At 39.9% G+C, this 23,603-nt stretch overlaps 3 long non-coding RNA genes and 1 other non-coding gene across 4 annotated transcripts in view; all 4 read left to right on the top strand.

Annotated features, from left to right (window-relative positions):
* Positions 1–3,058: 3,058 nt before the first annotated feature.
* Positions 3,059–23,603, top strand: part of LOC143026651 (uncharacterized) — a 286,616-nt gene continuing 266,071 nt past the window's right edge. Inside the window, exons 1-3 of the long non-coding RNA XR_012966516.1 lie at positions 3,059–3,138; positions 3,314–3,365; positions 3,540–3,658. This is a non-coding gene — a long non-coding RNA (uncharacterized LOC143026651). The remainder of the gene's footprint in view (positions 3,139–3,313; positions 3,366–3,539; positions 3,659–23,603) is intronic.
* On the top strand, positions 4,008–10,379 carry LOC143026652 (uncharacterized). The gene is made up of 3 exons (XR_012966517.1): positions 4,008–4,161; positions 4,510–4,565; positions 10,369–10,379. It is a non-coding gene; the product is annotated as an uncharacterized LOC143026652 (long non-coding RNA).
* Positions 10,382–11,175, top strand: LOC143026654 (uncharacterized). The gene is made up of 3 exons (XR_012966521.1): positions 10,382–10,430; positions 10,570–10,682; positions 10,862–11,175. It is a non-coding gene; the product is annotated as an uncharacterized LOC143026654 (long non-coding RNA).
* LOC143026683 (small nucleolar RNA SNORD24) lies at positions 10,718–10,794 on the top strand. The gene has a single exon (XR_012966529.1). It is a non-coding gene; the product is annotated as a small nucleolar RNA SNORD24 (small nucleolar RNA).

The following is a 23,603-nucleotide window of genomic DNA, read 5'->3' as shown; positions in this document are numbered from 1 at the left end:
TGTCTTAAACCCAAGTAGTGATGGAAGCAGGATAACTTTATCTGTAAGCATAGGTAAATGGTGCTTAAACCCATCGCCCATAATTCTAAAGAGGGAAAGTACCTTTGGTGCAAGTTATGCATATGTGAAGGTTGTGGAATATTGAGCCAATTTGACCATAAATGACGGGTTTTGACAAGCATATGTCTGATCAAATGATGCCAAACATATAGTTTAGCATTTAGTAAGGTTCCAGAAGTGGATGTGTAAAAATTTTAACAGAATGAAAATCTGCAGGTTTGGAGTGATGAGAATGGGAAGCAATCTGTAGTTTACACAATACAAGTATACTAGAATCCACTAACTTTACTTGAAATAGTCTTGAGGCATGGAATAGAAATCTCGCTGCCAATATTTTTTCCCCCCCACATAAGGGAGGTAGCCAAATCAAAGGCGCATACCCGCTTTCATCCACCACCCTTTCCCCTCCTCACATAATAGCTCATGAGTAAATAAAGAGTTTCATAAATCTTCCAGATCTCCCAAAACTGTTCAGTTCATTATCCCACAATTTGTTGGTTGTGCAGTCCCAAAGCAGCTGGCAGTGGATCCTTGGTACCTCCATTGATTACTATAGAGAAGCGTGTTACATTAGTCGCTAATTGGAGGAGGCCTCTTGATACCTGTCAGCTCTTGCATTCAAAGGTAGAAGAAATGCAGAGCAAATTGATGAGATCTTGGGACAAGTCTGAAGAAGTTGAAGATAGCAGGGAAGTGACTCTTAGGTCCTTGTAGGCCATTGTTGACCCACACCTATTGATACCACTGAACAAATCCTAAATTGTAATAGTTACATGATGTGTGTAGGTTGCATTTGCTTTTTATACCAAAGTTGCACTCAGATTTCACTAGCATATTTTTTCCTTTCAGAATGTGGTGAATCTTCAGTCTGCAATAAGGTTTGTACTTGTGCTGTGGTTTTAATTATATTGCATCTCTAATAATGATGATAATTGAAACCCTTGATATCAGTGAGAGTAAGTCAAAAGGATTCTGACAAGATTATATAATGTATTATGTGAGGTTTTGGTACTGTGGGCTCAATTTGTCATTGGTTTGTTTCAGGTTGCTTGGAGAAACGGAAGAGTGCTGGTGAGCAACTTAAGGGAAAATACCAGACAAACCATAAGAGAAATATGGGAAATTGTGAAGGATAAGAGAAACTAGACAAAGAATGGGTACGTTTCAAGGTAGTACAGTACACTAAAATGGGTTGAAAGTGGGAGGGAGCAGTTGGTGGGATTAAGTTTGATGGCAGAGGTAGAAACTAAGATAACGTACAAGATGTACAGATGAGGGAAGTGAAACTAGAGGACAGGGAGGCTGAGAATTGAAGTAGGGTGGACGATTGGTGAGGAATTGAATTGTTTTTGGAAAGGAGGGAAGAATGAGAAGGGTTAAGTTGGGTTGAGAGAAGGTAAAGGATGCTGTTGGATAGGTATGACAGTGGAGAGAGGGATAGAATATTGTTGGGTTCTTAAATTTAGAAAGAGAAGGTTTAGTGGCAATAGTTGGTAGGAAAGGATAGGATTGTAGAAGGTGGGAGAGGAGAGAGAGCATTGAAAGCTGGGAAGTTGTCAGTTGGGTGTCTGAGGAAGGGTGTAGTTGTGTAATGGGTGGTGAGGACTTGTACTTAGGGTAGAGAAGTGTGGAGTAATGGATGTAGTTCCCCTGCACAAAGAAAATGGGAAATGTGTTGACTTATTGGTGGTAAGGCGTGCAATTGAATGTTTACTAGGGAGAATAGTTAGCAATTGGGGGGGGGGGGAATAGGAAAGGGTGTGTGTAAAAGTTAATGCAAGTTTTTGTAATAATGATTTTTTACCACAGACCTGTTCTGAAGAAAGTGTGGAATTATATTGGTATCTGACATTTTGATCATTGAAGATTGGTAATTTATAGAAAGTTTTTATTTTTTATTTTTTAACATTACCACTTTCTTAATTTCAGAGATAGAACAGTCTCTGCATTTATATTTTTGGCTTGGAGATCAAAGTGAAGTGGATTTGTTTCCATTTTGCTCATCTTGGACAACCATGGCCAAAAGGTAAGTTTGTGTGAAAGTGGAATGCTGTAAGAGAGTTGGTCTGTGGTAGTTGGAAGCAAACTTGAGAACTGCATGGAGAAATGTCGGTGGAAGCAATGAAAGGAATGGACAATGTATTGGTATTGATTTTGTATAGAATTGAGGATTAATAACTAGTGAACGCGAGGATTAGTAATGGACAGATTGAATGGTCTCGGATGGATGTGGGGATGCACCAGGGTCGTGATTTTGCCTTCCATGTTGCACTTGATGTGGCTTAATGTCTTGATGGATTGCTTAGAATTTAGGTGAAGACTGGATTGATATATTGATAAGATGCTTGAAAGCTATTTGTATTGCATTGTAGGTTCTGCAGAAAATTTATCCTTTGAGTGGAGGTGTGGATTATTTGATGCATTGGAGGGGTTACATGTGAATGGTGATTTGCTGCAGCCCATCGGGCATGCGGGGACCGGGGGGGGGGGGGGGGTTGCAGAGTAAATGAAACAGCCTTGCTGTTGATGTGCTGTCTTACAGCATTGTTTATGACCCAGGGCAATAGGCGAGATGCAGTGATAACCTGCTATCCAGGAGGACCAAAGAAAAGGAGGAAGTGAGGGGTGGTGAATGGGAGTGGAGTGGATGGGGATAAAATGGATGGGAGTGGAATTCTGCCTATTGACCTTGTACATTCTTGTATGTACCTTACATGGGAGGTAGCGAAAGTCAAAGGCATAAATCCACTTGCATCCATTTCATCCCTATATCATCTTCATTCACCACCCCTCCCTCCCTCCCCCTCTTTTTGTGGCTCCTTCTGGGTTATGGGTCCTCCCTGTATTTCTCCCACTGCCCTGGGTCAGAAGCAATGCAGCAAGATGCATCACATGCACAGCAAGGCAGTTTCATTTAATTGGCGACCCCGCCCCCCATTGTTCCCTCTTACAATTGATTAAAATATTGTAATTCTACATCACATCATTTGCTGATTGCAGGTATGTTGGAAGACTGGCCTGTGGAATTTGTCATACTGCAGTATTTTGTGCAGACTCAATTACAGGATGATTGCTCAGGTGAGGCATTATATATGGGATGCTGTTTTCATGAGCTTCATGATGAAAATATCTTGTATCACATTCGCGGTTTCCACCGGAGGTTTATCCCATGAAGGTCAATGTGTTGTCTGATTATGCTGTCAGTTAAAATGTTGTCATTGTTGGCAATTGTTACATTACTTCTTGATTGCAGGGATTGCTGCAGTTGTGTGCTGGCTCAATTACAGGATTGAAAGATTGCTCAGGTGAGGCATTATATATGGATGGTATTTTCATGAACTTCATGATGAAAACTTTGATCACATTCGCAGTTTCCACCGGAGGTTGATCCCATGAAGGTCAATGTGTTGTCTGATTATGCTGTAATTTAAAACATTGTCATTGTTGGCAATTTTTGTTACATTACTTCTTGATTGCAGGGATTCCTGTTGGAAGTGATCACTTGAAATGACTTTTGCTGTTTACCAAGTACAATGGACATTGTTGAGATGAAAATTTCTCTACAGTTCATGCTGGCATGTAGCCTCACTGATGCAAGGTTGGTTTTACTGTATTTGCAAAAGATGATTCTCAAATGATGATTGTTATCCCTGTCTCAACAACTCTTGTGGACACAATTCCTCGTTACTGAAAACTAAATTTGGTAATTTTTCAGTAATACATTGGTTGGCATAAAAGTAAAGTTATTTAATTGTTGACAGGTCCGGCCATGTATGAATGAAGCTGCTCAGCAGATGCCGGATTTGCCTCTTGGGGATGCAAATGCTGGTTAGTTGTTTGCCATTTTAGTTTTAGTCTTTGGTGTTTAAAATCGAGGCAGAATAACTTTGGGATAATGACCTAATAAATGATGAGTTAGATGACGAGACCTAAGACAGGCTTACCCGCATGTCGTTTGGTGTGGACGGAGGCATTTGACTGAATGTTGTAATAATTTTTCGGTAATAAATTTGTTTGCATGGAGTAAAGTTTTTTGAATTGTTGACAGGTCCATGCATGAGTGAAGATGCCAAAGATACTGGATTCAGGATGCAAATACAGGTAAGATTTGTTATTGTTGCAGGGATACATTTTTGGAAAGATACAAAGGGCATTTCCCCCATAGAAGGGAGGTAGGGAATTAGGCATAATCTTCATCCACACCCACTCATTTCCCTTTCACCACCCCCTCTCTCCTTCCCTCTCTTTTCTTTGTAAAGATAGTCAAAATAAAACTTATTTTGGGATAATAACCAATAGTAAATGATGAGTTAGATGACGAGACCTAAGACAGGCTTACCCGCATGTCATTTGGTGTGGACGGAGGCATTTGACTGAATGTTGTAATCAAGAACAGACCGGAGAAGTGTGGCGATGGTGCCTTACATGTTTGATTTTACCAATTTTCAGGTGGAAGTGTGCTGGTAGTTGTCTGGAAAAGTGCTGAAGCTGGCCTCACAATTGAGGTAGGTACATACATATACCAAGGCTTTTTCCCCCTTACAAGGGAGGTAGCCAAAAAGGGACAGGCATAAAAATCATTTCCACCCATTCCATCCGTGAATACACTCCACACCCCTCCACCCATTCCATCCGTGAATACACTCCACACCCCTCCACCCTCCCTCACATCTGAGCACCTCCTGGTTGACAGATCATCTCTGCACCTTGTCCATTGCCCTGGATCAGAAGCAGTGTCACAAGACACAGCACATCCACAGCAAGGCCGCTTCATTAAATCGGCGACACCCCCTCTCTGTCCCCCCTTGCAAAAAAGGAGAGGACGGGGAGAAATCCCTTCAGGCTGTGTCAAATTTTGCTCACACATACTACCTCACCCCCACCCCTGCCCATTCCACCTCATGCAATCACAACATCATCCATATACAACCATTCTCCATTCACCCCTGTCTTCTGTCCTCTCCCGTCCTTCCTCAACAGACATTCCCCTCTTCCCCAAAGCCCCCTTCACCCCATCCATCCACCTCATCCTAGGACGTCCCCTCATGTTCACTCCCTCCACATCTGCCTTCCATACCTCTTTTACTAGTCTTTCTTCACTCATTCTTTCCATGTGTCCAAACCATCCTAATATTCTTTCATCAACCCTATCTCCCAGCTCCTTTTCCACCCCTGTTCTCCTCCTCACCTCCTCATTTCTCACTCTATCTAGCCTAGTAACCTCCATCATACTTCTCAGACACCTCATCTCAAACACATTCAAACTCCTTCTCTCTTCTCTTATGTTCCATGTTTCTGCCCCATACAGTGCTGTTGGCACAATCACTCCTTCATACAGTCTCCTCTTAGCATCCATTCCCAAATGTCTATTCCTCATTACACTCTTTAATCCACCAAGGCATTTACTCGCTTCTCTCAATCTACATTCTACCTCCAATTTCACTCTACCCTTTCCTGCCACACTCGCACCCAAGTATCTAAAACTACCCACCTCCTCCAGTCTCTCTCCCTTAATGCTTACTTCCAGTCTGCTGCCACTTTCACCCCTTGTACATCTCATCACCTTACTTTTACCCACATTTATCTTAACTTTCTTCTATCACATACTCTCCCAAACTCTGCCACCAACTTCCTCAATCCCTCCTCCGATCCTGCCACAAGTGCAGTGTCGTCCGCAAACAACAGCTGGCTCACCTCCCACTTTTCTCCATTTTCTTTAACTATCTCCAATCCCTTGCCCACTACCCTTGCATTTACCTCTCGCACCACCCCATCCATGTATAAGTTGAACAGCCAGGGCGACATAATGCATCCTTGATGAAGTCCCACCTTTACCTCGAACCACTCACTCTCTCCATTTCCAATCCTGACACAAGCTCTACTACTCTCATAAAAACTCTTGACGCCTTCCAGAAGCTTTCCTCCTATCCCGTATATCTGCATACCTCCAACAGTGCCTTTCTGTCTACCCTATCATAAGCCTTTTCCAGATCCATAAAAGCCCAAAAGACATCCTTCCCCTTTCCTATAGCTTTCTCACATATCTATCTTACCACAAAGATCTGATCTACACAACCTCTACCTGTCCTAAATCCACACTGTTCCTCACCAATTACTCCTTCTGTTCTCCTAATCCTCTCAATCAAGATCCTCCCATAAGCCTTCCCAACTACACTTAACAAGCTAATCCCTCTGAAACTACTACATTCACACTTGTCCCCTTTTCCCTTGTAAAGTGGAACTATACAGGCACTCCTCCAGTCCTCCGGCACTCTACCCTCTCTCCAGCAAACATTAAATAACCTTACCAACCAGTCCACCATCACTGTACCTCCCTTTTTCAGACATTCTGCATGGCATCCATCCAGACCAGGTGCCTTACCTACTTTCATCATCTTAACAACTGCCTTCACCTCATCCTTCCTTATTTCTCCTCCATTCTCCTCACTCATCACTCTCATTTTCTTCGCATTTCCCACTGCAGCTATCTTTCCTTCCCTATCCTCCTTCACATTTAGCAACTCCCTAAAATATTCTGCCCATCTTCCCCTTACTGCCTTCTCTTCCATTATCATCTCTCCATCTGCACCTTTTACCTTTTCTTCTCTACTTGATTCGCCTCCTCTTCCTCTCCTAATTTCTTTCCAAAACATCTTTTTATTACTTTCAAAATTTTCTGTCATACTCTTACCCCATTTCACATCTGCTCTCCTCTTTGCTTTACTTCTCTTTTCTTTTCTTTGTACCTCTCATATGACTCCCTCATCCTATTTTGTAACCAATCTGTGAAAGCTCGCTTCTTCTCTTCTACAACCTTCTTTGTTTCCTCATCCCACCATTCACTACCCTTTCTTCTATTTCCCCCTGTCCTTCTTGTTCCACACACCATCTTTGCACACTTTATGACTCCCTCCTTGAACCATCCCCATTCCTCCTCCACACCCAGCTCTACTCTATCCTTTACTCCCTCCCACTCCTCCTTCAGCTTTTTTCCGTACTCCTTCTCCTTTTCCTTTCCATTCAAAGAGTTCACTCTAAGAACCTCCTTACCTTTTGTCCCTTTCCTCTTTCTCCATCTATCCTCCACTCTCAACTTACCTTCCACCAAAAAATGATCTGATATTCCCCCACCCTCACTCCTTAGCACATCTTAGCAAGTTGTAAGTCTCCCCGACAATTTTGTTAATCTGTATATCATAGGACAAGTCGTTCGTGATAATTACTCCCAAATCTTTTTCGGATCCTACTTTCTTTACTTCTTTGGTTCCAATTGTATATTTTCCTGATATTCTGTTTTTGCTTTTTCCAAACTCCATTATGCTACACTTCTTAGTATTAAAGTCCACTTCCCATGCTGATTGTGCATTCCTAGACTTGCAAAAAGCCTTTGACAAAGTACCACACAGAAAACTACTAAAAAAACTGGAACACATAGGAGGAATACAGGGAAACCTACTAAAATGGATAGAGGACTTTCTGACTGGTAGAAAGATGAGAGTAGTGCTCAGAGAAAAATATTCAGACTGGAAAGAGGTGATCAGTGGAGTACCGCAAGGATCTGTGCTGGCACCAATAATGTTTGCTATCTATATGAATGACATGGATGAGGACGTGAACTGCTACATGAGCTTCTTTGCCGATGACGCCAAACTGCTAAGGAAAATAGAAACTGATGAGGACTGTGAAGCACTGCAAGAAGACCTAAATAGGGTATGGAACTGGAGTCAGAAATGGGAAGTGGACTTTAATACTAAGAAGTGTAGCATAATGGAGTTTGGAAAAAGCAAAAACAGAATACAGGTAAACGTCGACTTACGATGGCATTAGGTTTCGATAGAGCCATCGTAAGACGATCTCATCGTAAGTCGATCCCCACTCTGTTCCGTGGTCACTGTACCTAGCCTACCTGTATATTAACCACCAGAGATACTGAATATAGCCTATTAAACATGTACAGTAGTTTATTTAATTATTTTTATCCTTTTTACCATATTCAAACACTATAATATGTATTTTCAGTACGTGACTTAAATCTCGCGGGCAGCAGCCAATGCCAGCCGTACGACGTGACGTAATAATACTCGCATCATAAAATATAGTCACCGCTTATATCGATCATTCTCTCTTTCACCCGCGAATTTTGAAAACCACAGAGAATGAATCATTTGAGAGAATGTAAAAACACAGGGGCGACTACAATAAATATAATCAAGACGCTGATATGGCAGCGTCGCGAATCTACTTGCTCCTCATGACGCCTATGTGTGCGGCACCGTATGGAAGGGGTTAAATTATCATCGTCGTCGTCATCGTAAAGTCGAACAATCGTAAGTCGCGGCCATCGTAAGTCGACGTTTACCTGTATCAGGAAAATATACAATTGGAACCAAAGAAGTAAAGAAAGTAGGATCCGAAAAAGATTTGGGAGTAATTATCACGAACGACTTGTCCTATGATATACAGATTAACAAAATTGTCGGGGAGACTTACAACTTGCTAAGATCAATAAAAGTGGCGTTTACATACTTGGACGAAGACATGATGAAAAAAATATTGGTTACATTGATAAGGCCTAGATTAGAGTATGCAGCGACATTGTGGTCCCCCAGTACCAAAAAGAATATAAAGAAAATAGAAAGAATCCAAAGAGCAGCTACAAAAATGGCACCTGCACTTGCAAACCTATCATACGAAGAGAGATTGGCTAAACTGGAGTTACCGACACTGGAGCAAAGAAGAGAGAGAGGTGACCTATTGACCATCTACAGAATCATGAAAGGCACAGAGGTACTCGATAGTGAGAACTTACTTAACTGGGACAAAAGAAACACAAGAGGACATGGAAAGAAAATAAAAAAACATAGCTATAGAAGAGAACTGAAGAAAAACAGTTTTCCTCATAGAGTTTTGGACACTTGGAACAAACTGGACAATGAAATAGTATGCGCAAAAACCATTCATGAGTTTAAAAACAAACTAGACACTGCAAGATACAAAGGCGGGACAACACGAGCATAGCTCCCCTTCCCGCAAAATACAACTAGGTAAATGTACATCCTTAACTCTTCCTATCATAATCCTATTTACCACTACATAATCCATTAGCGCTCTATCTACCACCCTTCCATCCACCACCCTCTCCCATGTGTACTTATGCTTGACTTTTTCCCGAAACACTGTATTTGCTATCATCAACTCTCTTTCTAGACACATCTCCACCATCAACTCTCCACTACGATTCTTTCCTGGAACTCCACATTTTCCAACCACTCCATCGATTGGACCATTTCCTACCCTAGCATTAAGGTCTCCCAGTACTATTACATTGACATTTCTTCCTAAATCCTCTATGCACTCATTTAGATCTATCCAAAAGGCCTCCCTTTCTTCTACACTCTTCTCACTGCCAGGCCCATATGCACTTACAAAGACCCACATCTCCTTCCCCAGTTTCACCTTCATCCACATTATCCATGAGGAAACCTCCTTCCACTCCACTACCCGTTTACCTATCTCTTCACTTACTAGAATAGCCACCCCTTTCCTCCTTCGCCCTTTCTTCACTCCTGATAACCTCCCACTTACACTCCCAAACTTACACTCACCTTTCCCTTTCAACTTAGTTTCACTCAAAGCCAACACATCCATCTTTCGTGTGACAAATATGCTACCTATCTCTTCCCTTTTACTCTCATCTGTACCACACCTACGCACATTAAAAGACCCAAACCTGAGGGTGCTGGTCCGAGAACTTCCAGACCCTCTTATGCCTTCTCTTTTTTGTTTAGGAATGTCCCCTGTGGGGCTACAAGGAGAAGGATGCCTAGTCCCAATCCCCGTCCCTTTCTTCTCGCCTCTTACGATCCAAGTGGAATTACTTGGTGGCAGTAATTCCCCCATCACCGAAAAAGAATACTCAGAGAAATGGTGCAGGACAGCAACAAGGGGTTGGGGGACAGCATAACGGAGGGACAGTCGTAGTATAAAAGTGTCATCATTTCTCTATGAACAGAGTTTTCCTCTATCATAGACAAAATGATGTGTGACTCTGGTCCGTAGGGGCGCCCCATATAGACCCTAAAGTATCAACTGCATACTACTTTGCCACAATAACAAGCAGCCAATACCCCAGACAATTGAGGTAGGTATTAATTCAAAAAAAGTGTCAAGTATTGATGATCATGATGAGAATCTAGACACCTCTTAAATGAGAGAATAATGATTAACCATTTATAATCTGACAGCTTTCATAAAGGTTCATATACTTCCCTTCCTTTTGGAATTGACTTACTTTTTTGTTTCTCTCAGCTGTTGAACCATCTTTTTTGGACAAGTTTGATTGTGACCAGACTTCAACCAATCAATGGATGGTTGGTATTTGAACTGCAGTAAAGATGTGCTATCACCAATGTTTTATTTTGAGAAAGTCAATAACAATGAACAAGTTAAATGTGAATGCATAGCAGGACTGGCTTTCAATATTGGTGTAATTTGGCTAAAACCTTGCAGATAGTGGCTGCAGATGATGCAAAAAAAAAATTATTGTATGGGTGCAACACTAAATGTGTGGATACTAATTTTGGATGAAGATGGATTAGCACACCAGCATCAAACCCGTTATGGTAGGGCCCAAGGTTATTTGGATCTAAAATGATTTTTCAAAAATGATGACAACGTATTTGCTACTCTTGACAGTTATATGACAATGTATTACCACCAAGATCTCTGAATGGAAGTAATGAGCATACATACAATTTGATAGCCAAAGATGGGGCTGAATGTTTCATCTTTATTTTTCTAGGACTGAACATAGTGAGAGGCAAAAGATACAAGTTGGAACACCCATCAAGTTGCCTTAAATGTAGCCTGCTGTATCTGATAACATTCGACAGTTGAAAATGTTATATGTGTGTAAATATATATACAGGTAGTCGTCAACTTATGACCTATGCGACTTACGACTGATCGACTTTACGACCACGAGATAGTGCAATAATATTTAACATTTAATAGAGTAATAGAATTGCAATGTTATGCCTGGCAGTGCAGTACAATTACTTTGCACGCCGCGAGACGCGAGTACGATAGTTTTGGCAGGTTACCGGCAGCGTCAGCTTCCCTCTCATTCAGGAGCATGTGGTATTTCTGACTTCATTATGACAAGAATTATATCTTTAATTTTTTTTTGTGCTTCAAACCCCCATGAAGATGTCTAAAAGAAAATTATCTTTCGATATTTCCAAGCCTGCCAAGAAACAAAGAAAGGTTATTGATCTTGACACGAAAATGAAAGTGATAAAACATTATGAAGGAGGGAAGAAAGTTAATGTGATAGCACGTGAACTTCAGTTATCACATTCTACAGTGTCACTAATTTTAAAAGACTAAGAGAGGATCTCAATTTTGCCTTGGATTTTATATTTTAATATGTTTTGCAATTAATAAAATGTAACAGTAAAACTTTTTTATGCCTAGTCTGTTGTCGATAACAATATGTTCGGTACAGCATTTTGTATTTTTATGTTTTGCAATATTTTCGGTACAGTACGTAAACGAAAAGAATGTTTTGAAATAATTTTTTCCTAATTTTGCCATGCATTATGTATTTTTATGTTTTGCAATTAATAAAATGTAACAGTAAACTTTGTTTAAGCCTAGTCTGTTGTCAATAACAATATTTTTGGTACAGTATGTAAACGAAAAGAATGTGTTTTGAAATAATTTTTTTCTCTTAATTTTGCCTTGCATTTAGTATTTTTAATGTTTTGCAATTAATAAGGAGGAATGGGCGGGGAAGTGGGGGGTGGGGTAGTATGTGTGAGTAAATTTTGACGCAGCCCGAAGGGATTTCTCCCCGTCCTCACCTTATATGCAAATGGGGACGGAGAGGGGGGGTCGCCGATTAAATGAAGCGGCCTCGCTGTGGATGTACTGTGTCTTGCGACACTGCTTCTGACCCAGGGCGGTGGGCAGGGTGCAGGGATGACCCGTCATCCAGGAGGTGCTCAGATGAGAGGAAGGGTGGGAGGGGTGTGGAGTGTATTTAGGGATGAAATGGGTGGGAGTGTTTTTATGCCTTTCCCTTTTTGGCTACCTCCCTTGGAAGGGGGAAAAAGCCTTGGTATATGTATGTATGTATGCAATTAATAAGATGTAAATTATACAGTACAATGATTTTAATTTAACCAACAAAAAAGTATTAGTAGGTCAAAGATGACAGGACTTTATTCAGTATGCGTAGGCCTAGGCTACGTTTCCTAACGACAATTATAAAAAGAATAATGAATATTAAACAACGTAGCTCAAAGTTATGATTTTATTCAGTTTGCATACGTTTCCTAAAGAAAGTCTGATGATAGTATAATAATTATGTTAAAAAATACAGTATTAAATATCATAGGTCAAAGATGATAGGATTTTATTCAGTATGCTACGTTTCTCAAAGAAAATCAGATAAAATTATAAAAAAAAAGGTTTAAAAAATACTATACAACATAGTTCAAAGATGCTAAGATTATTTCAGTATGCTAAATATAATATAGAATATACATGTATACAGTAACAAAAATAATATTTAAAGGGTAATATATACTGTATATATATAAAGTCCGATTTGCGTCCAGATCGACTTACGACCTGTCTGTCGGAACCGAACTCGGTCATAAGTCGATGACTACCTGTATATATTTGTAATGATGATTTTTACCACAGACCTATTCTGAAAGAAATGTAGAAATATATAGGTATCTGCTAAATTGGTTGTAGAAAACTAGTACTTGTTAGTGATATTTTTTTACTGAAAGTTTTCTTAATTGCAGTAATCGAACATCAGCATTGTTGGTTTGAAGTTCAGATTGAGTGGATTTCTTTCCTTGGCCCATCTTCTGCACACCTGAAGACCCCCAAGATAAAATTGTCCAGGATTTGAAGAAGATTACTTGGAGGTGAGGAAAGTGGGGTTGGAAGAGCAGATAGGGATGATGTAAGTATTGGGATGGTTTGGACATGTGGAAAGAATGGGTGTAGAAAGCTGTGGATGGAGTGAACTTCTGGGGATGATGGAGGATGAGGTAAATGGGGGCAAGGAAGGGAGAGGCAGGAGATAGGGGTGAGTGGAGAATGGCTGTGTATAGTTGAAACTTGGATGGGAGGAGGGGGGGGTTGAGTAGGAAATATTTGAATGTTTTGACACAGCCTGAGGGGATCCCTGTCTTTATGTGCTGCATGATGAGATGGAGGGGATGTTGCCAGTTGAAGCAGCCTTGCTGTGGATGTACCGCGTTGTTGCTGCTGAACCAGGGTGGTGGGTGGGGGACAAAGGTATAGTTAGCTCTGCCTGAATGTAGGGGATGGTAATGTCGCTTATGATGAGCCTATCAGGTATGCATGAGGGGTTGTTCACATCTGCAGTGGATGAAGGTTAGGTGATTTGTCACGTGGACCAGTAAGGATGAGCCTAGTTTGGCTGTTGGACCCTGTTGTGGGTGAGTCGTCTTGCCAACCAATCTCTTGTTTGGTAATACTGGTGAAGCTTTCTTCAAGGTTGTATGTCCAATGTTTGGATGAAGCTGGGGATGGGGGAGTGACGATCAGTCTTGCTCAGGTCCAGGTGTCTTACAAGAGACTTGTACCCTCGGCCACAGTAGTGTGTTGTCAAGGTTGACCACCTCTTTGAATGCATGTTGTGTTGCTGTTTAAACATCTGAACAGGGAAGTGTAGGTGTTTGAGAATGGTAAATGTGTGGTAGATGTTTATTTTAAAGGGATTGTGCTGCACAGTTGAGCTGTTGTTGTTGTTGTTGTTGTCGTTCCCTAGACTGTCTGTCCGAGCAGTCCCGTCTCCCCAAGGAAGGCCACAGCCGAAACTGGGTTTTCCCACAAATCCTTTATAGAGTGTATGTTGTGTTGTTTGCGTGCATGATTGTGTATAATGCAGTCTTCCATTATGTGTTGTATGGTATGGGGTGAAGTGTTACATCCTGGGCAGCTGTTCACAACACGGTCGTCCAGCCTCTTCTGGTAGCTTAGAAGTGCTGGGTGGTGACCGCATCGCAGTCTGGCCAAGTGGACTCTGTCCCTACGTGGGAGAGAAGATTCAGAAGGGTGGATATCAGGGGGTCTGGCATGCAGCAGTGTGTTGTCTTTCAGTGTGTTAATGGAGCGGTGAGTGATATGATTATGAATATGTTTCCGGAGGCTGGTATTTGGTGGTTGTGGAGGAAGAGAAGAGAGTATCTGTGTGTAATAAAGGTCTTTGGGTGTAGTTTTAATGTTTCTTGGTGTGTGTGGGTGTTCTGCTATGTAGTGTAGCGGGTGTGATGTGTTTGTGGTGGCTGCAGCAAGTGTTTGTGTGCCTCTCATGTCGAGGTGGTCCTTGACTTTGAGGACTTTTGTTTCATGGTGTAAATGGTCTGTAGGTGATGTATTTGTGCAGCCTGTAATTGTTTTTAGGGCTTTGTTTTGTATGATTTGAAGGGTGTTGTGGTGTGTCTCACTGAGATTAGGAGCCCATGCAGGACTCGCATAATTCATCACTGAGCGTATGCATTGTTTGTATATTGTTATATTAGTTTCTTTGTTTTGTCCAAATGTTGTTCCAGTGATTGACTTAAGTGCGTTAAGTCTAGGTGTGCATTTGTTTTTTATGTTTGTGAGGTGTTGTTTGAAAGACATGGATGTATCGTATGTTACACCAAGAATTTTCGGTGTGTTTGTGTGTGGTATTAGAGTGTTGTTGATGTAGAGATGAGGTATGTATTTGTGTTCTTTTGTCCAGTTGGTGAGAAGTGTTGCTGTAGATTTGGTTGGAGCTATTTTGAGTCTGTTTGTGATGAACCATGTGTTGAGTGTGTCAAGGTAAGGCTGGATTATTTCTGCAGCTTTGTCTGTGTTACGATGTGTGCATGTGATTGTTATGTCGTCTGCGTAGGAAGAGATTTGTATTTCTGAGGTGTCTGGCGTGGGTAAGTCATGCATGTATAGATTAAATAATGTGGGGGATAGAACCGAGCCCTGTGGTACTCCGTTCTTAATGTTTCTGATGTGCGATGATTGGCCATTATATGACACATGAGCATTCCTGCCTGCCAGATAATTGGCCAGCCATCTTTTGGTGTTATTGTGCATGTCTGTGTTATATATTTTATTTGTTAGGTTGTGGCGGGGGATAGCATCAAAAGCTTTACTAATGTCCAATGTTATAAGAAGTGTTCTGTGGTGGGGCCTATCTGAATTGATGCCATCTAAAATTCTTTGTGTGAGGTTTGTCAGAAGAGTGTTTGTGGAGTGTAGTGGCCTAAAACCGTGTTGTGAGTCAGCAAGGGGACCACCCCCCAACCCCAAGAGTTGGGGGCCAAACAGCAGCAACTACCCCTGGCCATCAGCTCTACGCAGGTGGCACCGATCCCCAAGGAGGAGCTACGCCTACCTGGGGGAGTACCACAGTTGAGGTGTTGACCTAAATGATGAAGTTCTATTGTGAACCCCAGGATTGCAGCAGAGTCAGCAATGGCAGAACCCACTGTTGTGGATCCTGGGAATTGTGCTTACCTGCCACAAGGCTGTCTGAAACTGGGATTGTTGTACTCCCTAACTGGTTGAGATTGATTTATGTACATCGTATTTTCTTCATTTCAGGAAGTAGTTCGAAGAGCTGGGCAAAATAGATTGTAGCTAGCGTTGTTGGCTAGGTCCTCAAATGAATCTCCCAATGTGTGGTGTATAATGGACTGGACTTTACCATCGGTAGGTAAGTTTGAGTAATGTCAATTCTTTGGAGAGCTGTATGAATGCACACCTGTATTCTGCAGGTGTTGTACTGCTGAAAAACTAGTATGGATTGGAGGTTTTCAATTGTATGATGAAAGCACTTTCTTTCACAACCCCAACTCCACACCAGAAATCCAAGGCCTCATCAGACAACGAGATGCACTTAAACACAATACCCCCACACCTATTCCTCAAAACATAGCAGACCAAATACAAACACTAAACACTGTGATTGCCAATAAAATACACGAACAAAAAACACAAAATTGGCAAAACTTTATCAATACACTTGATCACAAAACAAACACCAGCAAATTGTACAAAACACTCAACAGCATTACACTATCCAACAGTAACACTACACGCTCTCACGCAGCAATAATCACAACAACAGACAATCTACCCTCAAACAGACAACAAGCAAACACACTCATAAATCATTTTGCACAGACAAGCCATCTCACTTCTCACCCTGACGACCGACGCACTGTTTGACGTAAGAAAGACTTTCCCACAGACTCAGACTATACACCCTTCATAGACAGTCAGGCAAAACACATAATACATAATCTCAAGCACTCATCTGCCTGTGGCCCTGATAACATAAGTAACATCCACCTAAAACACATTGGACCACAAGGTATACACGCACTCACAAACATTGCAATCTACTGCTATTCACACAACACTATACCCGACATCAGGAAGCATGGTAAAATAATCACAATTCCAAAACCGAACAAAGACCCAACATCGCACCACCCAATCACACTTCTCTGCACCCCCTCTAAAGTCACTGAACGCCTAATACTTAAACTTGTCACCTGCTGACTCACAACACAGTTTTAGGCCACTACACTCCACAAACACTCTTCTGATAAACCTCACACAAAGAATTTTAGATGGCATCAATTCAGATAGGCCCCACCACAGAACACTTCTTATGACATTAGACATTAGCAAAGTTTTTGATGCTATCCCCCGCCACAACCTAACAAATAAAATATTTAACACAGACATGCACAATAACACCAAAAGATGGCTGGCCAATTATCTGGCAAGTAGGAATGCTTACATGTCATATAATGGCCAATCATCACACATCAGAAACATTAAGAATGGAGTAACACAGGGCTCAGTACTATTCCCCACGCTCTTTAATCTATACATGCATGACTTACCCACATCAGACACCTCGAAATACATATCTCTTCCTACGCAGACGACATAACAATCACATGCACACATCGTAACACAGACAAAGCTGCAGAAATAATCCAGCCATACCTTGATACACTCAACACATGGTTCATCACAAACAGACTCAAAATAGCTCCAACCAAATCTACAGCAACACTTCTCACCAACTGGACAAAAGAACACAAATACATACCTCATCTCTGGATCAACAACACTCTAATACCACACACAAACACACCGAAAATTCTTGGTGTAACATACGATACATCCATGTCTTTCAAACAACACATCACAAACATAAAAAACAAATGCACACCTAGACTTAACACACTTAAGTCAATCGCTGGAACAACATTTGGACAAAACAAAGAAACTAATACAACAATATACAAACAATGCATACGCTCAGTGATGAATTATGCGAGTCCTGCATAGGCTCCTAATCTCAGTGAGACACACCACAACACCTTTCAAATCATACAAAACAAAGCCTACAGACCATTTACACCATGAAACAAAAGTCCTCAAAGTCAAGGACCACCTCGACATGAGAGGCACACAAACACTTGCCGCAGCCACCACAAACACATCATACCCGCTAAACTACATAGCAGAACACCCACACACCCCAAGAAACATTAAAACAACACCCAAAGACCTGTATCTTCCTCCACAACCACCAAATACCAGCCTCCGGAAACATGTCCATAATCATATCACTCACCGCTCCATTAACACACTGTGGTAAATTGAGATTAATTGTCTTATTATTTTTATATACATGAAAATGGTGTTAAAGAATTGTATACTGGTGCTGTAGATTCCTTTTATATGTGATTCTCATATGTTTTATACTTTGTAATAGGTTTAGATCCTATACAGCACTTTTAGTAGTGTGTATCTAATTGAATCCTATGTAGACATCTTTTGTTTTTGTTAAGTTACTGATACGAAGACGTTCTAGACGTCGCTTGTTTGTTTACATCCGGCTTGCAATAAAACTCAGGAGCAAGACCCCGTTTTTCTACTTTCCTCACCGACACACTGCTACAGTGGCGACGAGGATTTGTGGATTTAGTGAGCCAAAGGACTGATTTCAGTTTTAGAAGACAGAAATAGCTGCCTTTCCCTCTGATGGTGGAGAAATCGAAGGATGAAGATATACTCACCCATTCACCCCATCGGAACCGTCCTGGCCACTCTGGATTCGTAAATAGCCTTTGTGTAGCAGGCTACGAATCAATTGTTTCAATAGGAAACTGGATTTAATACAAGTAGAATTACAATGGCAAATAACTCAGGTAAGATTGACTGTTTTGACCCCAATAAGATTAAGTGGGAGATATGGCTTAGTATGCTGCAAGCTCATTTTGCATACAATGGAGTCACTGATGATAACAAGAAGAAAAATTCTTTATTAGTATCATTAGGAAGTGAAACGTACAGCACGCTAGCTTCGCTCACTTCACCTAATTTGCCACATGAGAAAGACTATAATGATTTAGTGAAGCTTTTAGAAGCACATTACAAGGTTAAACCGAGCTATCATCGGAGTTTGATTAAATTTCAAAACAGAAAGAAAAAATCTGTTGAAAGTTTAAGAGACTTGTATGCAGACTTGAAAAGTCTAGCCAAAGATTGCAACTTTGGGACCTTATTCGACGCCCGAGTGAGAGACCAACTGTTTATGGCTATTGAAACTGAAGTGTATTTCCCGAACTTAGTTGCAGAGAATTTGGATTTACAAACTATGTCTTCAACGGACACCTTAGAGAAAATTTTAAATTTGGAAAAAGCTTTAGTTGGAGAAAAGCTCCCGACTACTGAAGTGAGGAAAGTGGGGGTTAGTTCTGAATATGTTAATAGTCAGAAAAAAGAAAGTTGTAAGCATTGCGGGTATCCACATAAAAGTGAGAACTGTAGGTTTAAGCACCTAACTTGTTCAGTTTGTAACACGAGAGGACACCTAAAACGAGTGTGCCGTTTTGATAAGACTGTGTCTGGTAAGCCACACAGTGCCCAGAAAGGATCTTTTGGAAAATTTACCAACAAGAAGACGTTTGGAAAAAAGAAAACTAATATGGTTTTCGAGGGAATTTCTCAGGAAGAGAGAGATACTGGTAGTGATGATAACCAATTGTTACATTTAGTGGATCGACCTAGCCTTCCAGAAGTGGTTAGTGTTGATATTTCTCATGAACCTGTACACAGTGTTGTAGGTAAGGTTTTGCCAGTGAGAAATAAGGTTGATATAAATATTGAAGGTCATAATGTGCCGTATGAAATTGACTGTGGTGCCAGTGTGTCGACTCTAACCTTACATTGGGTTAAGAAATTAAATTTATCTCTAGAGCCTAGTGATAAAATTTTGAAGGCTTATGGTAATAATGATTTGCATGTTTTGGGTAAGGTTTATGCAAATATATTTTATAATGGTCACACGGTAATTCCAAGTTTGTATGTAGTTGAATCTAATAACTCTAACTTATGTGGAAGAGATTTAATGCCTAAAATTGGTATTGCTCTCACAGGTATAGAGGAAGGAGTTAATGTTTTGGATTCCAAGGTACAATTAGATAATTTTTCAGCTGATTCTAGATTGCCAATTTCATGTGTTGTAGCAAAGGTACACCTAAAGAGCGGTGCTGTGCCTAGTTGGAAAAAAGCAAGGCCTGTGCCCTACCACTACAGAAAATTGGTAGAAGATGCTTTAGAAGAGTTAGTTGATAACAATATCATTGAACCAGTACATTCTAGTACTTGGGCAGCTCCAATTGTACCAGTGTTAAAAGCTGACAAAAAGTCAATGCGTATCTGTGTAGATTTCAAGGAGTTAAACAAAAGTATTTCATGTGACCAGTACCCTTTGCCTAAAGTTGATGAAATCCTTGCTGTTGTTGGGAAAAGCAAGATATTCTCAAAGATTGATTTAAAAGATGCTTACTTACAGGTGCCAGTAGATGATGAGAGTCAAGAATTGCTAGTAATTAATACTCATAAAGGTCTTTTTAAATATAAAAGATTACCCTTTGGACTTGCATCATCTCCTTCCATCTTCCAAAGATTGATATCCCAATTATTGATGAATATAGATGGAGTAGTTGCATTCTTAGATGACATATTAGTCGGAGGAGAGACTAACGAGGAACATGATATGAGATTAGATAAAGTGAAGGTATTTCAGAAACATAATGTTGCTATTAACAAAAAGAAAACTGTTCTGAATACCAATTCCTTAGAATACTTAGGATATGTCATTTCAGGTGATGGCATAAAACCTTCACCAAGGAAACTTGCTGCTATTTTAGAAGCACCTATACCAAAGTCTGTAGGTGAAGTTCAATCATTTTTGGGTCTAGTCACTTATTATTGTAGGTTTGTAAGAAATTTTTCAAGTGTATTAGCACCTCTGTATGATTTACTGAAGAAAAATGCAAAATTTAAGTGGTCTTCTGTTGAAGCAAAAGCATTTATGACTGTTAAGAAAGAGTTAGTCAACTGTGATTTACTAGCCAATTTTGATGGTGAACATGATGTTATTGTTGAAGTAGATGCTTCACCAGTAGGAGTAGGATGTGTGTTAATTCAAGAAATGAATGGTAGTCCAAGACCAGTTTACTTTGCAAGTAAAAAGCTGTCTGCTGCTGAGCTAAATTATTCTAAGTTTGACAAATAAGCTATAGCGTTAGTGTACGCAGTAACTAAGTTTAAATATTTTTTGCTTGGACGTAAGTTTGTGCTCCGTACAGATCACAAACCTCTACTTGGTTTATTTGGTAGTGAGAAACAGATTCCTGTCAATGCAAACGCAAGAGTACAGCGTTGGGCATTATTGTTATCCCAGTATGATTACCAATTGTGTTTTAAATCAGGCAAACAAAACATTGTAGCAGATACCCTGAGCCGTTTGCCTGTATCAGATTCTGTTTTAGACTCACATACACCTGCTGAATATGTGAATTTAGTTGAAAATTTGGAAGATCAAAATATTTCCTATGAAAGGGTTAAGGTTATGACAAAGAGTGATCATGTTTTGAGGAAGGTTTTCCAATGTGTTAAATTTGGGTGGATTGATAATCCTGTTATTTCTGAATATGCAGCAGTTAAAGCAGATTTAAGTATATATGAAGATGTGTTGCTATTTAGGAATAGAGTAGTTATACCAGCTGAATTAAGAAGTAGTGTACTTTCACAGCTGCATGTAGGTCATAATGGTATCAGTGCTATGAAGGCTGAAGCCAGGAATTGGATATGGTGGCCTAAGTTAGATCAAGATATATCTGAGGTTACTAAAGCTTGTTCAATTTGTTTTAAAAAATTTCAAGGTTCTCAGGAAGTTACCTTATCATGGCCTGAGACGGGTAAGTCTTGGTGTAGACTCCATATGGACTATGCAGGTCCAATCAATGAAAGTTATTTCTTAGTGATTGTGGATTCACACTCAAAATTTATGGATGTTCATGTAACAAAGTCAACAACATCTACAGTAACAATTTCTATGCTGAGAAAAACTTTTTGTAATTTTGGGTTACCTGACATTGTAGTTTCAGATAATGCCTCATCATTTGTATCTGAGGAAATGGAGACTTTCTTTGAAAAGAATGGAATAAAACATATGACACCAGCCCCATATAACCCATCATCTAATGGTTTAGCTGAGAGAGCTGTAAAAACTTTCAAGGAAGGATTAAGTAAATTTAAGGAAGGTGATATCAGAACCAGAATTTGTAGATTTTTGTATAACTACAGACGTTCAATTCATTGTTCCACAGGTAAAGCTCCAGCTGAGCTAATGTTTAACAGAAACTTCAGAGGTATAATTGAGAAAATTAAACCACAAAATAAGAAGGAAAAGGTTTTGGAAAAAGAGTGTAAGTTTGAGAAGTCTGAATATAAGATTGATGATGCTGTTTTTGTAAAGAATTATGGCAAAGGTCATTCATGGTTGGAAGGGAAAGTAATTGAAGTTCTAGGTGTGAGAAACTACAAAGTGATGTTAAAAGATTTTGGAAACATTGTTTGGAAAAGACATTCTGATCAACTTATGCCTAGATATACACCAACTGTTCCCAGTAATGACACTGTACGTAAAGACAACTCGGGTAGCAGTAAACCTTTCGTGACTATGTATTCTTCAGGTCAAGGACACTGTCCTAATAGTTCAGAAGTAATCGATAAGGCTGATGAAAATTCCTCTGTAAATGTTGATAATGATGATAATGCTGTGAAAGTACCAAGTCCACAACCAGTTAGAAGATCTAGCAGAGTTGTGAAACCACCTGATATATTGAATCTATAATTGTGGTGTTATAAAGATAAATGTTTCAGTTATGTTCATATGGATATTCCTTTTTCAATAAGGGAAAAGGGATGTGGTAAATTGAGATTAATTATCTTACTATTATTTTTATATACATGAAAATGGTGTTAAAGAATTGTATACTGGTGCTGTAGATTCCTTATATATGTGATTCTCATATGTTTTATACTTTGTAATAGGTTTAGATCCTATACAGCACTTTTAGTCGTGTGTATCTAATTGAATCCTATGTAGACATCTTTTGTTTTTGTGAAGTTACTGATACGAAGACGTTCTAGACGTCGCTTGTTTGTTTACATCCGGCTTGCAATTAAACTCTAGAAGCAAGACCCCGTTTTTCAACTTTCCTCACCGACACACTAAAAGACAACACACTGCTGCATGCCAGACCCCCTGATATCCACCCTTCTGAATCCTCTCTCCCACGAAAGGACAGAGTCCACCTGGCCAGACTGCAGTGAAGCCACCACCCAGCACTTCTAAGGTACCAGAAGAGGCTAGGTGACCGCATGGTGAACAGCTGCCCAGGATGTAACACTTCACCCCATACCATACAACACATAATGGAAGACTGCATTACAAAAGGATTACAAAGGCGGAGCATGCCGACAGGAGACCTTTTGATCCATATCTAGGTCGGATGAAAAAAAAAAAAAAAAAAAAAAAAAAAAAAAAAAAAAATCATATTAATAATAAATAAAAACTATAATAATGTAAATAACAAATAAAATACATAAATAAATGCATAGGTATAGTTGAATAACAAACAAACAGGTAAATAGTAAATGATAATAAATTGACATATAACTAATAATAAAGGAAAATCAGACAGACAAATTATAACAAAACAAAAACAAATAATATAACATAAATTATAATCATTACAGCATCTTACTTAGGTATTTATCTAAATGATTCTTAAAGCTTCGAACTGAACTACATTGCACTACCTGTGCAGGAAGTTTATTCCATTCATTAACTACACGGTTGGCAAAGTTGTTTCTACCTACTTCCAAATTGAATCTATTTCCGGACAGTTTGAGACCATTGTTTCTTGTCTGATTCTCATTCAATGTGAAAATTTGGTCACTTTTGATGTTGTCAATTCCCTTTAAAATCTTAAAGACCTGTATCAAGTCACCTCTGAGTCTACGCTTTTTTAGGGAAAACAGATTCATGTGCTTAAGTCGATTTTCGTATGATTTATTATTGATATTTGGAATCAGTTTTGTGGCTCGCCGTTGTACTTTTTCCA

This window comes from Oratosquilla oratoria, chromosome 6 (genome assembly GCF_046742065.1).
Source record: "Oratosquilla oratoria isolate Oo_2021 chromosome 6, ASM4674206v1, whole genome shotgun sequence".
NCBI classification, from domain to species: Eukaryota; Metazoa; Arthropoda; class Malacostraca; order Stomatopoda; family Squillidae; genus Oratosquilla; species Oratosquilla oratoria.
Note: the sequence above shows the minus strand (reverse complement) of the source record. Positions and strands in the feature narration are given on the sequence as shown.